Source organism: Lampris incognitus, chromosome 17, assembly GCF_029633865.1.
Source record: "Lampris incognitus isolate fLamInc1 chromosome 17, fLamInc1.hap2, whole genome shotgun sequence".
Lineage (NCBI taxonomy): Eukaryota > Metazoa > Chordata > Actinopteri > Lampriformes > Lampridae > Lampris > Lampris incognitus.
Window position 1 is genome coordinate 1,475,394 of NC_079227.1, and position 15,618 is coordinate 1,491,011.

Sequence of the window (15,618 nt, forward strand, 5' to 3'; positions counted from 1 at the left end):
TTTACTTAACTTGATGTTTAGTTAACTTGATCTTTACTTAACTTGATGCTAAGTTAACTTGATCTTTACTTAACTTGATGTTTAGTTAACTTGATATTTACTTAACTTGATGTTTAGTTAACTTGATCTTTAGTGAACTTGATCTTTACTTAACTTGGTGTTTAGTTAACTTGATTTTTACTTAACTTGGTGTTTAGTTAACTTGATCTTTACTTAACTTGATGCTAAGTTAACTTGATCTTTACTTAACTTGATGTTTAGTTAACTTGATCTTTACTTAACTTGATGCTAAGTTAACTTGATCTTTACTTAACTTGATGTTTAGTTAACTTGATCTTTACTTAACTTGATGTTTAGTTAAATTGATGTTTACTTAACTTGATGCTTAGTTAATCTTATCTTTACTTAACTTGATGTTTAGTTAACTTGTTGCTTAGTTAACTTGATGTTTAGTTAACTTGATTTTTACTTAACTTGGTGTTTAGTTAACTTGATCTTTACTTAACTTGGTGTTTAGTTAACTTGATCTTTACTTAACTTGATGTTTAGTTAACTTGTTTACTTAAATTGATCTTTACTTAACTTGATGTTTAGTTAACTTGATCTTTAGTGAACTTGATCTTTACTTAACTTGGTGTTTAGTTAACTTGATCTTTACTTAACTTGATGTTTAGTTAACTTGATTTTTACTTAACTTGATGCTAAGTTAACTTGATCTTTACTTAACTTGATGTTTAGTTAAGTTGATCTTTACTTAACTTGATGTTTAGTTAAATTGATGTTTACTTAACTTGATGCTTAGTTAATCTTATCTTTACTTAACTTGATGTTTAGTTAACTTGTTGCTTAGTTAACTTGATGTTTAGTTAACTTGATTTTACTTAACTTGATCTTTGTTGGTAACAAATCAGTAAAATGAACAAACATGTCAGCTGTGTAGCAGTAGACTGGGTCAGGTGGAGGAGAGACTGCTGCTCTAATGAGTTTTTACTTTATTAGTTTTACTCTTCCTGACCAACTCCTCTCTACCCCCCCCCCCCGACACACACACACACACACACACACACACTACTTTACAGCCTCTGGTATTGAGCCCTGCGGACTCCAGTAGGCGGTGGGTAATGGAACACACTGGCCTGGTCATGGGGTTAAAGTATCCCCTTCACTTTTACTTTTCACCTTAAATTCTTCCCTCTTTCTGTTATTCTCCTGTTCTTTATAAACATCTGAGTTTCAGCGTCGTTCACCTCATTTTTCACTGTCCTCATTTAATTCTGATGTCTCTAGATGATGTCTCTTTATGAGTATGATGTCTCTATATATGAGACTGATGTCCCTATATGAGACATCATCAAATGTCTCTATATGATGTCTCTATATGAGTCTGATGTCTCTATACGATGTCTCTATATATGAGACTGATGTCTCTATATGAGACATCATCAAATGTCTCTATATGATGTCTCTATATGAGTCTGATGTCTCTATATGAGGCATCATCAAATGTCTCTATATGATGTCTCTATATGAGTCTGATGTCTCTATATGAGACATCATCAAATGTCTCTAGATGGTGTCTCTATATGAGTCTGATGTCTATATATGAGTCTGATGTCTATATATGATGTCTCCATATGAGTCTGATATCTCTATATGATGTCTCTATATGAGTCTGATGTAGCTATATGATGTCTCTATACGAGTCTGATGTCTATATATGATGTCTCTATATGAGTCTGATGTAGCTATATGATGTCTATATGAGTCTGATGTCTATATATGATGTCTCTATATGAGTCTGATATCTCTATATGATGTCTCTATATGAGTCTGATGTCTATATATGATGTCTCTATATGAGTCTGATGTCGCTATATGATGTCTCTATGAGTCTGATATCTCTATATGATGTCTCTATATGAGTCTGATGTCGCTATATGATGTCTCTATATGAGTCTGATATCTCTATATGATGTCTCTATATGAGTCTGATGTCTATATATGATGTCTCTATATGAGTCTGATGTCTATATATGATGTCTCTATATGAGTCCGATGTCTATATATGATGTCTCTATATGAGTCTGATATCTCTATATGATGTCTCTATATGAGTCTGATGTAGCTACACTACCGTTCAAAAGTTTGGGATCACATTGAAATGTCCATATTTTTGAAGGAAAAGCAGTGTACTGTTCAATGAAGATAACTTTAAACTAGTCTTAACTTTAAAGAAATACACTCTATACATTGCTAATGTGGTAAATGACTATTCTAGCTGCAAATGTCTGGTTTTTGGTGCAATATCTACATAGGTGTATAGAGGCCCATTTCAAGCAACTATCACTCCAGTGTTCTAATGGTACAATGTGTTTGCTCATTGGCTCAGAAGGCTAATTGATGATTAGAAAACCCTTGTGCAATCATGTTCACACATCTGAAAACAGTTTAGCTCGTTACAGAAGCTACAAAACTGACCTTCCTTTGAGCAGATTGAGTTTCTGGAGCATCACATTTGTGGGGTCAATTAAACGCTCAAAATGGCCAGAAAAAGAGAACTTTCATCTGAAACTCGACAGTCTATTCTTGTTCTTAGAAATGAAGGCTATTCCATGCGAGAAATTGCTAAGAAATTGAAGATTTCCTACACCGGTGTGTACTACTCCCTTCAGAGGACAGCACAAACAGGCTCTAACCAGAGTAGAAAAAGAAGTGGGAGGCCGCGTTGCACAACTGAGCAAGAAGATAAGTACATTAGAGTCTCTAGTTTGAGAAACAGACGCCTCACAGGTCCCCAACTGGCATCTTCATTAAATAGTACCCGCAAAACACCAGTGTCAACATCTACAGTGAAGAGGCGGCTGCGGGATTCTGGGCTTCAGGGCAGAGTGGCAAAGAAAAAGCCATATCTGAGACTGACCAATAAAAGAAAAAGATTAAGATGGGCAAAAGAACACAGACATTAGACAGAGGAAGACTGGAAAAAAGTGTTGTGGACAGATGAATCCAAGTTTGAGGTGTTTGGATCACAAGGAAGAACGTTTGTGAGACGCAGAACAAATGAAAAGATGCTGGAAGAATGCCTGACGCCATCTGTTAAGCATGGTGGAGGTAATGTGATGGTCTGGGGTTGCTTTGGTGCTGGTAAGGTGGGAGATTTGTACAGGGTAAAAGGGATTCTGAATAAGGAAGGCTATCACTCCATTTTGCAACGCCATGCCATACCCAGTGGACAGCGCTTGATTGGAGCCAATTTCATCCTACAACAGGACAATGACCCTAAGCACACCTCCAAATTGTGCAAGAACTATTTAGAGCAGAAGCAGGCAGCTGGTATTCTATCGGTAATGGAGTGGCCAGCGCAGTCACCAGATCTGAACCCCATTGAGCTGTTGTGGGAGCAGCATGACCGTATGGTACGCAAGAAGTGCCCATCCAACCAATCCAACTTGTGGGAGCTGCTTCTGGAAGCGTGGGGTGCAATTTCTCCAGATTACCTCAACAAATTAACAGCTAGAATGCCAAAGGTCTGCAATGCTGTAATTGCTGCAAATGGAGGATTCTTTGACGAAAGCAAAGTTTGATGTAAAAAAAATCTTATTTCATATACAAATCATTATTTCTAACCTTGTCAATGTCTTGACTCTATTTTCTATTCATTTCACAACATATGGTGGTGAATAAGTGTGACTTTTCATGGAAAACAAAATTGTTTGGGTGATCCCAAACTTTTGAACGGTAGTGTATATGATGTCTCTATATGAGTCTGATGTCTATATATGATGTCTCTATATGAGTCTGATGTAGCTATATGATGTCTCTATATGAGTCTGATGTCTATATATGATGTCTCTATATGAGTCTGATATCTCTATATGATGTCTCTATATGAGTCTGATGTAGCTATATGATGTCTCTATATGAGTCTGATATCTCTATATGATGTCGCTATATGAGTCTGATATCTCTATATGATGTCTCTATATGAGTCTGATGTCACTATATGATGTCTCTATATGAGTCTGATGTCTATATATGATGTCTCTATATGAGTCTGATGTCTCTATATGATGTCTCTATATGAGTCTGATGTAGCTATATGATGTCTCTATATGAGTCTGATATCACTATATGATGTCTCTATATGAGTCTGATGTCACTATATGAGTCTGATATCTCTATATGATGTCGCTATATGAGTCTGATATCTCTATATGATGTCTCTAGATGAGTCTGGTGTCGCTATATGATGTCTCTATATGAGTCTGATGTCTCTATGAGTCTGATATCTATATATAATGTCTCTATATGAGTCTGATATCGCTATATGATGTCTCTATATGAGTCTGATATCGCTATATGATGTCTCTATATGAGTCTGATGTCTATATATGATGTCTCTATATGAGTCTGATGTGTCTATATGATGTCTCTATATGAGTCTGATGTAGCTATATGATGTCTCTATATGAGTCTGATATCACTATATGATGTCTCTATATGAGTCTGATGTCACTATATGAGTCTGATATCTCTATATGATGTCTCTATATGAGTCTGATATCTCTATATAATGTCTCTATATGAGTCTGATATCGCTATATGATGTCTCTATATGAGTCTGATGTCTATATATGATGTCTCTATATCAAATCAAATCAAATCAATTTTATTTGTATAGCCCAATATTACAAATTACAAATGTGCCTCAGTGGGCTTAACAGCAACACAACATCCTGTCCTTAGACCCTCTCATCAGATAAGGAACACCTCCCTAAAAACCCTTTAGCAGGGAGAAAAACTAGGAAGAAACCTCAGGGAGAGCAACAGAGGAGGATCTCTCTCCCAAGACGGCCAGCGTGCAATGGATGTTGTGTTCACGCAATTTACATAATACAACATTGAAAGAGGATAACAGAATTATAATGGACATGACATTTATGAAGAACATGATGCACAGGATGCCAAGCAGTGTCCACATGCCAACGGAGCCAAGCCACGCGACCAGCGTCATCATGTAATAAGAAAAACTTAGGTGAGGAGTGGAAGGGCAGGCAGCATCCAAATGGCGGCCACCATCACCACGGAGACCTGGGAGGAGTCTTATGAGTCTGATGTCTCTATATGAGACATCATCAAATGAGAGCATCAGAGAGAAGACACAGTATTTCTATATGATTCCTAATGTTTGTCTCTGGGTCTGATTCCCTTACATCTGACTAAAAGATTTCCGACAAACACATCAAACAAACTGGCAGAGGTGTCAGGGTTCCTAGTGTTTTCCTCCTCGTTGTCTGTGCTGCTGGTCCCTCCCCCTTCTGTCTGTCTGGAGGTTGGCCGGGAGCTGGGCGGGGCTGGAGCTAATTATCTGCACACCTGTCTTCTATCAAGTCTCATCAGTCACCTACTCTCCTGGTCCATAAGACCTGGTTCATTCTCCCACTCGTCGCCAGATCGTCTGCTTATCTTCGTGGTATAGTTACATTGGCTCTGTGTGTGCTCTTCGTACGCCCTTTCTGTGTTGTGACCATCAGCTTCCAGTCCTGCTCTGTCTCCGGCCGTCCTGACCCAAGACCCAGCTCTGCCCTGCTCGACCAGCCTCCCGTCCGCCTACCTCGTCCTACCTGGTGTCTCTCCCACTCCCAGCCTCCATCTTGGATTTCCACATGCCAGTGAGACCGTTCAGACCGGCAAGACCAGCGTCCACTATTAAACCCTTTCCTTCACGCTATCTGGGAGTTCTGTGTCAGTATCAGTGGGTGCCCAGAGAAGACATTGGTTATTATGACAGAACGATCTGGCCACAAAATGGACATCTCAGACACAGACAACGAACCTGCTTTTCTCCGTCAGACAGTTTCCCAGCAAGGGATCCTGCTTGGTCAACATGAACAATGCATAAGAACTCTTTTCGACTACAACCTAAGCCAACAATTATCACAACTTACCTCTCAAATTTCATTTCTACTCTTCATTCAGACAGCCACCCTCACTGTAGCTCCGGCTGCCTCAGCTCCAGCGGACCCTGAACTCAAGGACTCCAGACCCAGAACCCTACTCGGGCCAGCCTAATCGGTGTAGAGGTTTTTCTTTTTCAATGCTCCACCGTCTTCCAGATAAAACCTGTCTCGTTTGCATCTGGTGCCTCCAAGATTCAGTATATTTGTGGGGGTTTCTTAAGAGGAAAGGCTTTAGCCGAGGCCCGGTTCTCCAGTCGTTCGTTCCAGGACACAATTATGACGTTCTTAAAGGAGTTTAAGGGGGTCTTTGATCACCCTGATTATAAATATGCTTCCATGACGTTAATGGCCTTTTTCCCAGGGCTCCAGGCCAGTATCTGATTACACCATTGAATTTTAGACCCTAGCTTCAGAGGTGAATTGGTCGGAGGATGCTTTAAGAGCAGCGTTTATAAAGGGACTCGGCGTCCGCGGTGGCGTAGCGGTCTAAGCATCGGCTTGGTGTCGATGCAGTTGCCCACTGGGGACTGGGGTTCGCGCCCCGGTCTCGTCAGATCCGACTATGGCCGGACTCGGTGAAGCAGCAATCATTGGCAACGCTGTCTTCGGGAGGGGGGCGGAGTCGGCTTGTGTTCGTCATGTGAATGCGTCTCTGTGTGTGTCGGAAAAACAGTGGTTCGGCTTGGATTCGCCTTGTCACGAAAGTGGGGAGGCGCTTTCCTTCGAGACTGCCGGCCGGAGAGATGCAGTTGGCGAACGCATGCAATACGAGGGTGGGTGTTTGAATTAAATTAGGGATCAATTGGCCACTAAATTGGGAGAAAAAAGGGAAAAATCAGAAATAAAAAAAAAAATAATAATAAAGGGACTCGGCGAATAAATGAAGGATGAACTGGTTTCAAGAGATCAGCCTGTTTTGAATTGGACTCTGATTTCATTAGCTAACAGGCTTCGTTCTCGCTTTCAGGAGAATACTTCTGCTTCCAGACCCAGGAGCCCCATGCCTCTGCCAACCTTCAATCCTGCCCGTGTTGTTGTTCCGGCCCCTCCTCCGTTTCCTCCTGAGGAACCCATGCAGTTGGGCCGGGCCCGCCTTTCTCCAGAGGAGATACTTCGGAGGCGTCGGGCTGGTGAGTGCATTTACTGTGGGAAGAGTGGACACTTTATCGCCGCCTGTCCGGTGCGGCCAAAAGACCAGGCCCACCAGTAACTATGGGAGTTCTGGTGGGCCAGTCCAAACCCTCCCATAAGACACAAAACCGGTTTCAAGTGCCTGCCTCTCTCTATTGTAACTTTCTCCCTGTCCTTGCTGGCTTTGGTGGACTCCGGGGCCGAAGAGAATTTCCTCGATCAGCAGGTGGCAGAACAAGCAGGCCTCACCCTGGAACCCCCGGAGGAACCTCGTACTGCCCTGGCTGTTGATGGGAGAGTATTGGCACAGGTTACACACCGCACTCTGCCCCTCACTGTTATTCTTTCCGGTAACCATAGAGAATCCATTTGTCTACACATAATTTCTGCTCCAAGCACACCTCTCATTCTTGGTCACCTATGGTTGAGAATTCATAACCCCAATGTCGATTGGTCTAATGGAAGGGTCTTGGGTTGGAGCCCCTTTTGCCATTAAAACTGCTTGCAGTCTGCCTTTTGCCCAACAGGTGGTGTAGATTCTCCCCCTGGATCTCCAGACCTTTCTGGGGTCCCAGTGGTGTACCATGATCTGCAACAGGTTTTTAGCAAATCCAATGCCCTCTCTTTGCCTCCCCATCGACCCTATGATTGTTCTATTGACCTGCTCCACTCGCCAGTAGAGACTCTCCAAACATGAAGCTATGGAGAGGTACATTCAGGACTCCTTGGCTGCAGGCATTATCCGGCCCTCCTCTTCCCCCTTGGAGCCGGATTCTTTTTTTTGTGCCCAAGAAGGATTCTACGTTAAGGCCTTGCATTGATTTCGGGGGATTAAACAACATCACCGTAAGAAATGAGTACCCTCTCATTGATTCGGCCTTTACACCACTCCAAGGAGCTACAGTTTTCTCGAAGCTAGATCTACATATCGCATATCTAGTGGGAGATGAATGGAAGACTGCTTTTAACACGCCTTTAGGGTTTCTTGAGTATTTAATGGTGCCTTCTGGTCTTACTAATGCCCCTAAAGTTGTCCAGGCATTAATAAATGATGTACTCGGAGACTTCCTGAACAAATTTGTCTTTGTCTACCTGGATGACATTCTCATCTTTTCCCAGACCTCAGAAGAGCACCAGTATCATGTGACAGGTTCTCCAACGCCTGCTGGAAAACGAGCTTTACGTGAAGGCTGAGAAATGCCAGTTCCACGCAGAGGGTCAGTTTTTTTTTTTGGGGGGGGGGGATTTATTATTGAGAAAGGTCAAGGGAAGACAGATCCAGAAAAGATGAGAGTGGCCTGTTCCTGCGAATCGAAAAGATTCCTTGGTTTCGCTGACTTCTATCAAAGGTTCATTAGGAATTTCAGTACTGTGGTTGCACCTCTCACGCCTTACCTCCCCTGCAGTCTTGTTCCGGTGTCCCCAGAGGCTGATTCCGTTTGAAGCATCTTATCACCCCGGTCCTCCTTCACCCCAATCAGTCTCTGCAGTTCGTCGTGGAGGTGGATGCATCTGAAGTTGGAGTGGGATCTGTCCTCTCAACGCCGTGGTCCAGATAACAACCTTCATCCCTGTGCATTCTTCTCCAAGCGATTGTCACCAGCTGGGCAGAACTATGATGTAGGCAACAGGGAATTGCTGGCTGTTAAGACGGCTCTTGAGGAGTGCCGACACTGGCTGGAGGGCTCTGAACAGCCATTTATAGTATAGACCGACCATAAGAAATTGGCATACATTCAATCTGCTAAAAGGTTAAACTCTCGGCAAGCCAGATGGGCTTTATTCTTTAGCAGATTCAACTTCACACTAACCTATCGTCCTGGATCACGCAACATATTAAACCTGATGCCCTATCTCGCCAGAAGGAGGCCCCCACCGAACCTGATCACATCGTCCCTGCGTTGTCGCCCCCGTCTCCTGGGAAATTGAGTCATGCTCTCCGCTCTCAACCCGACCCAGGTACAGGCCCTCCTGATCGACAGTTTGTCCCCAAGGCAGCTCAGGCTCGTGTATTGCAGTGGATTCTCTGTAGCAAATTCTCCTGCCACCCTGGAGTTAATAGAACCCTGTCCCTCCTCAAACTTTACTTCTGGTGGCCCTCCGTGGACCCGCTCTTATGTGCTGGCACGCCCTGTCTGTGCTCGAGGGAAGTCCTCTTGTTCACCCACCTCCGGTCTCCTTCAGCCCTACCCGTTCCTGGCCGGCCACGGTCCCACATAGCTTTGGATTTCGTCACTGGACTTCCGCCATCTCTAGGTAACACTACCATCCTTACCACAGTAGACCGCTTCTCCTAAAGCAGCTCATTTCATTGCCATACCCAAACTATCATCTGCCAAGGAGACTGTTGATTTACTTGTCAATCATGTCATTCGCCTACACGACATTCCAGTGGCTATTTTATCGGACAAGGGACCGCAGTTTGTCTCACAGATTTGGCAAGCCTTCTGTCTGGGAATCGGGGCCACGGCCAGTCTATCGTCAGGATCCCATCCCAAGTCTATCGGAGAGGGCTGACCAGGACCTTGACATCCCTACGTTGCATGGTGGTGGCTAGCCCCGTTTCTTGGAGTACTTGCCTTCCCTGGGTCGAATATTCCCACAACTCCCTGATCTCTTCTGCCACAGGTATGTCTCCATTTGAAGCTTCTTTGGGTTACCAGCCCCCTCTGTTTCCCTCTCAGGAGAAGGAGCTTGCGGTGCCCTCCATCCAGCAGCATCTCCCGCGCTGCCAGAAGGTCTGGGAGAAGGCCCGTTCTTATCTTCTTCGCTCCTCTGCCCGGAACAAGCAAGCTGCAGACCGCCGTCGGATTCCTGCCCCGCAGTGTCAAGTAGGTCAGTCAGTTTGGTTGTCCTCCAAGAACATAGATCTGAAAACTGATTCTCGCAAGCTTTCATCCCGTTACCTTGGTCCCTTCAAAATTCTCAAGATCATCAATCCTACTGCTGTTCGTCTGGAACTCCCCAGGTCTCTCAGGATCCATCCTACTTTTAATGTGTCCCAGTTAAAACCTGTTCGTCACAGTGAGTTTTGCCCACCGCCCCCCCCCCCGGCTCATTGATGTCCACCCTGCATTTACGGTGCGCCGCCTGCTGGATGTTCGGGGACGTGGTCTCCTTGCTTGATTGGGAGGGTTTTGGCCCAGAGGAGCGCTCCTGGGTGCCACGTTCCTTCATCCTGGATGCTGACATGGGGAAGGAGTTCCATTTGGCCCATCCTGATAAAACGGGGAGTCGCCGGGAGGCAACCCGTTGAGGGGGGGGGTACTGTCAGGGTTCTTGTTGTCTGTGCTGCTGGTCCCTCCCCCTTCTGTCTGGCTGGAGGTTGGGCGGGGCTGGAGCTAATCACCTACACACCTGTCTTCTATCAAGCCTCATCAGTCTCCTGGTTCATTCTCCCACTCGTCGCCAGATCGTCTGCTTTCCTTTGTGGTATAGTTCCATTGGCTCTGTGTTTGCGGTTATCTCTGCCAGCCGTGTGCTCTTCGTACTCCCTTTCTGTGTTGTGACCATCAGCTTGCATTCCTGCTCTGTCTCCAGCCGTCCTAACCCAAGACTCTGCTCGACCAGCCTCCCGTCCGCCTGCCTCGTCCTACCTGGTGTCTCTCCAATTCCCAGCCTCCATCTTGGATTTCCACACCAGTGAGACCATTCAGATCGGCAAGACCAGCGTCCACTATTAAACCCTTTCCTTCACGCTATCTGGGAGTTCTTTGTCTGTATCAGCGGGTGCCCAGAGAAGACATTCGTATTGTGGGGAAAACCCGGTCCAGAAAGTAAAATCCATAACCGGGTCTTTACTCCATCCATGCATTAAACAAATCTGATTTGGGGAAACTAGTCGGGGCAATCTGATGGTTTAGTACATGGGTGGAGTAAAGACGGAGTTAGGGTTTTTCCTTTCTGGACTGGGTTTTTCCACCTCTGCAAACCGGTCGTTGGCTTGGGTCGTTATGCCACTGTATTGTTTATAAGGGTGGGGACACATGCAGTGACTGTTTCTGAGGGTGGGGACACCTGCAGTCAGTGTATTGTTTCTGAGGGTGGGGACACCCTTATAAACAAACAAACGTGTCTGTCAGTACACTGTGTCCAGATGACCTGATTCAACATTCTGTGACTTTGTTACCGGAATTCCTGAGCAGCACCAAGACATTTGTTTGAAGTCCCATCAAAAGAAGGACTGTGTTCAAACTTTTAATTTGAAATCAGAAACCAGGTCAGAATCATTTGACCTTTAAGACGCACTGAAAGTAGTCGACACTGGTTGCTTTTACATAACAATAGTTCAAAGTATTTGCTACCAGTGTGTTAGCGATTTAAATGTTCTGTGGTGTCCATCGTTGTGTCCGTGTATGATGTTAGGGGCAAACTGGTAGATGTTAATTATTTGTTTATGCATCTTCCCAGTGGTTAAACTGGTCAAAGGTCCTATGTACACTATTTAAACTCTCAGACTTCCCCCTCAAGTTATGAAATCTTTTGTTTTCAGTCCAGCCTTTTACTCTGCGTTTGCATTTCCGTGTGATCTACTGGGCAGAAAAGTGTTGAGCCTGAAGTGGACCATGCAGGAAGTCTTTGTATACAGTGTCAACATGTTGATGCTGCTTATAACTGAACTGATGCCCAATACATCCAACTCTTAATGCAAACACAAACACAGCCCGACCTCCATGACTCTCCTGCGTCATCTCTTCCTGCTGCCTTTAGGCCAAATTCTTCAGAGCAACAACATGGATTACCATAGTTATGCAGATGATAATCGGATATATCTGGCTTTCTCACCTGATATCAGCCCAATAGACTCGCTCTGTCACTGTTTGGGGCAGATAAATAATTGGATGAGCCAAAACTTTCATCAATTAAATAAGGGGGGGAAGAGATTATTGTGTTTGGCAACAAAGAGAACTATTATAAATGGAAAAACTCAAGTCTCGACCTCTAAAAACCAATGGCCAAGTCCAAAATCTTGGCGTTTTAATAAACTCGTCTGTGAATGTTCTCGTTCATCCAGGTCATGGTTATCCAAAGGAGTAGAATCAAGTGCAACTGGACTTGGTACCAACGGTCTCTTGGTATATATACCACGTCCAGTTGCACTTGATTCAACTCCTTTGGATTTTAATAAACTCAGATCTCACGTTCACCAGCCATATCAAAGCAATCACTAAATCAGCCTTCTATCATCTTAAAAATCTAGCCAGAATCAAGGGTTTGGTACCCCAAAATGACCAAGAGAAGCTTGTCCATGCTTTTATTTCCAGTAGAATTGATTACTGTAATGGTCTCTTAACTGGTCTGCCCCAAAAGACCAAACAGCTGCAGCTCATTCAGAATGCTGCTGCAAAGAGTTTTAACCAGGACCAAGAGGACAGAGCACATTACTGCAGTCCTGAAATCTTTACACTGGCTTCTAGTTAGTTACTGTGACAAAGTGGGTGAGAACGCACCATTTGTCCCATCATCGATCTCAGTTGATACCAGGTGTTGGCTTTCCCTGCTGCCACAGTGCTGCAGCCTAAACTCAGGTGCTGCTGATCAACTCCAAGGGAGGATTTAACCCAGGGGTGGACAATCCTATCCAGAAAGGGCAGCTGTGGGGGCAGGTCTTTGTTCCATCCAAGCAGTTACACACCTGTGTCTCCAAATCAAGTTCCTCAGCAAAGACTCTACTGGTTGATTGGTGGTCTCGGGTGTGTAACTGCTTGGTTGGAATAAAAACCTGCCTCCACAGCTGCCCCTTCTGGATAAGACTGCCCACCCCTGAAGCCTAGCTGTAGAGTTGTTAGGGGGCAGGAGGTCGGGGTGTAGCTGTGTACATGTACTATTCATTTAAGGTATTCTGGGCCTACAGCATCCAGTGCTTTGTAGACACGTAGCAGCACTGGAAACTGCATTGTGTAAGTGCAGCAAGTTCGGAGGGCCGCCCGGGAACCGCCGCAGCATTTGTCCCTCCGGGCTTCAACACCACATGCTCTTCCAGAAAACCAAGAAAACGCAGCAGCAGCAGCCTAAATTATCGTCGATTTGAATTTAACAAATATTCGGCTTTCAGAGGCCTCCACCTATTTAAAATATGGCCAACATGGCGAGGAAAACAAACGATATTGCGAGTATACGTGGGACCCTAAACCAGAAAAGCAGAAGCAAAGACCATGTGCAGCCTGCATGTCGAAGCAAGTCCTCCGTCAAGAACACAAGCGCGTCTTCTTCAGTCGTGCCCGTATACCCGGAAATCAATGACCGAGAGAAACCCTGGGCAAAAGGGGACGGTTGCAAACACCAAGTCCAAAATGGAGAATGTGAAGTCACCCTCTGAGCAGCCTCCTAAAAAGTTCAAGACCGCACAGAAAGATGGGAGACAAGCTGTTGTCAGTGATGCCATGAAACGCCGGACTCTATCTAAGCCGGGCTTTTCTCTCCCAACAGGCGGGGAAACACAGAACACTTGTTGCACAGGTTACAAAGCCTGCAAACCCACCGGCTGTCTGTGCCAACAGCTAAATCTGCTCCACGTATGCACAGAGGCAGAGTCCTCCAGTCCAAAACTGGGTCCATTCTGAAGTCCAATGTTGTTTTGGGAGGAACTGCTCAAAACTCAACTGCAAAGCCATTGCCGTCCAAAGTGAGGAGCAAAAAGGTTGAAGCTGTACCGTGCAGGGGTAACTGGGCTCGCGGGCCCTCGGCTGGCGGGTCGGACCCATTAGCCGACTGGTAAACGGTAACGTTGTTGAATGATTTGATCATTCCTGTGTTTTTGTTTGATTGTAATCATTTTAATCTCTGTAAAGCACTTTGGTCAAGTTTTGTTTATAAATGTCCTCTAGAAAAAAAGCTGACTTGACTATTTAAATGAATCAAAAGGCATTTATTCTTATTTGCTGAGTCGAATGAACACTTGTTATAATGAAATGTGCTACTTAATGTACACTGGCCTCAAGGACGTTCTGGCAAACCATCCATCGAGTCAGGAAGGGGAAGCAGGACTTGACTCGGGCTGTGTTCAGCCTGGCAGGGGAACTGCTGACTCGGAGTGGGGATGTGGTCGGTGGTGGAAAGAACACTTTGAGGAGCTCCTGGACCCAGCTAACACGTCCTCAGTGGAGGAGGTAGAGTCTGAAGACTCGGGGGGAGCCCCACCCATATCCCTGGCAGAGGTCTCTGAGGTTGTAAAGAAGCTCCTCGGTGGCAAGGCGCCGAGTGTGGATGAGATTCGCTCTGAGATACTGAAGGCTCTGGACATTGTTAGGCTGTCTTGGCTGACATGCCTCTTCAGTGTCGGATGGAGGTCGAGGACAGCACCTGTGGAGTGGCAGACTAGGGTGCTGGTTCCCATATTTAAAAAAAAGGGGGACTGGGGTGGTTTGCAGCTGAGTGTGAAATGGCCGGAATGAGAGTCAGCACCTCCAAGTCTGAAGTCATGGTTCTCTACCGGAAAATGGTGGATTGCCCCCTCCAGGTTGGGGGTGAGTTGTTGCCTCAAGTAAAGGAGTTCGAGTATATCGGGGTCTTGTTCATGAGTGAGGGTAGGATGGAGCGGGAGATTGACAGGTGGATTGGTGCAGCATCAGCAGTCATGTGGACATTGTACTGGACTGTTGTGGTGAAGAGGGAGCTGAGCCAGAAGGCAAAGCTCTCAATTTACCAGTCAGTCTTCATTCCAACCCTCCCCTATGGTCATGAGCTTTGGGTAGTGACCGAAAGGGTGAGATCACGGATACCTTAGAGATAGGGTGAGGAACTCGGACATCCGGAGGGAGCTCGGAGTAGAGCCGCTGCTCCTTTGCATTGAAAGGAGCCAGTTGAGGTGGTTCGGGCATCTGATCAGGATGCCTCCTGGGCGCCTTCTTTTGGAGGTTTTCTAGGCACATCCAACTGGGAGGAGACCCCGGGGTAGACCCAGAACTCGCTGGAGGGACTACATGTCCAATCTGGCCTGGTAATGCCTTGGGATCCCCCAGGATGATCCGGAGGACGTTGCTGGGGAGAGGGACGTCTGGAGTGCCCTATTTAGCTTGCTGCCACCGCGACCCAACCCCGGAGAAGCAGCTGATGAGGAGTTGAGATGAGATGAGATTTTATATATATATATATATATATATATATATATACACACACACGCAACCTCTTTTTCAAATCTCCCAGGTTTGTGTGTGAGGCAGCAGCTACTCTGTTGGGGAAAGTTCACATAAAGAGTGGTGGTTATGTGGGGCATCCTGGTGAGTATTTACCATGCAGGCTCAGGTGTGACTGGGTTCAAATCTAGTTTAGGACTGTTGCATCATGATCTCATTCTGTGCTTTCAGTGTGTAATGTCTCAGGCATCATTCTTGATAATAAGCTGTGCTGGTCAAAACACATTGACACAGTTGTAAACAGAATGGGTAAGGCATTGGCAGTGGTAAGGCGATGCAGACAATACCTTACACCAGAATTGACTAAAATGGTAATAAACATTATTGTTCTCTCACAGCTTGACTATTGCCAAATAATATGGGCGAATGCCATGAAAAAAGATTTAAGCAAA